The following is a 606-nucleotide window of genomic DNA, read 5'->3' as shown; positions in this document are numbered from 1 at the left end:
CCCCCCCCCACCACACACACATACACACACACCGTGACCCACAACCACCTACCCAAAGAAATGCCGACCGCTCCCGGAACGGCTGCAAAAGAGGCTACGATTATGTCAGGCTACATAAGTATGGGGTGATACGTACTTGTACTTCGCAGTTTTTGGCGACGCCTCAGGGGGGAGCCTAATGGCACAGTATTGTGTGTAGTTTGCAAGAATTCTAGGAATTGCACAGGCATTTTTTTCCACAGGCATGGCATGTCTACAGGCATGTTGATGGCACACTTTTATGGACACATTCCTACGTAGTCCTAAATTCTTGCCCACATACCCACATGCCTTTCAAGTGGAAGTTTTACATTCTTCTCACATTTCTTCCCACATGCCTTCCAAGTGGATGTCTTAGCATTCCAAGTGGAAGTCCTACATTCTTGCTCACATTCCTGTCCCAAATGCCTTCCAAGTGAATGAACTACAAACTCCTAAAACATTTTAGAATTACTTCTGTGAGTACAGTCGATAGTGATCAGATGTGCTGTTGTAGTACCAGGTAGCCGCTTGTGTTGAGTGTCCGTTGGATAGGTAAGTTTGCCATATACATTATCTATGTCTAGT

At 45.7% G+C, this 606-nt stretch overlaps 1 protein-coding gene across 2 annotated transcripts in view; it reads left to right on the top strand.

Annotated features, from left to right (window-relative positions):
- LOC109485841 (intelectin-1-like) overlaps nt 1-606 on the top strand; it is a 7,974-nt gene that overhangs the window by 4,517 nt on the left and 2,851 nt on the right. The gene's annotated exons all lie outside the window — the stretch shown is intronic.

The sequence above is a fragment of the Branchiostoma belcheri genome, unplaced genomic scaffold (assembly GCF_001625305.1).
Source record: "Branchiostoma belcheri isolate BF01 breed outbred unplaced genomic scaffold, Haploidv18h27 scaffold784, whole genome shotgun sequence".
In the NCBI taxonomy this organism is placed as follows: domain Eukaryota; kingdom Metazoa; phylum Chordata; class Leptocardii; order Amphioxiformes; family Branchiostomatidae; genus Branchiostoma; species Branchiostoma belcheri.
The sequence above is the reverse complement of the archived record's forward strand: the minus strand, read 5'-3'. Positions and strand labels throughout refer to the sequence as shown.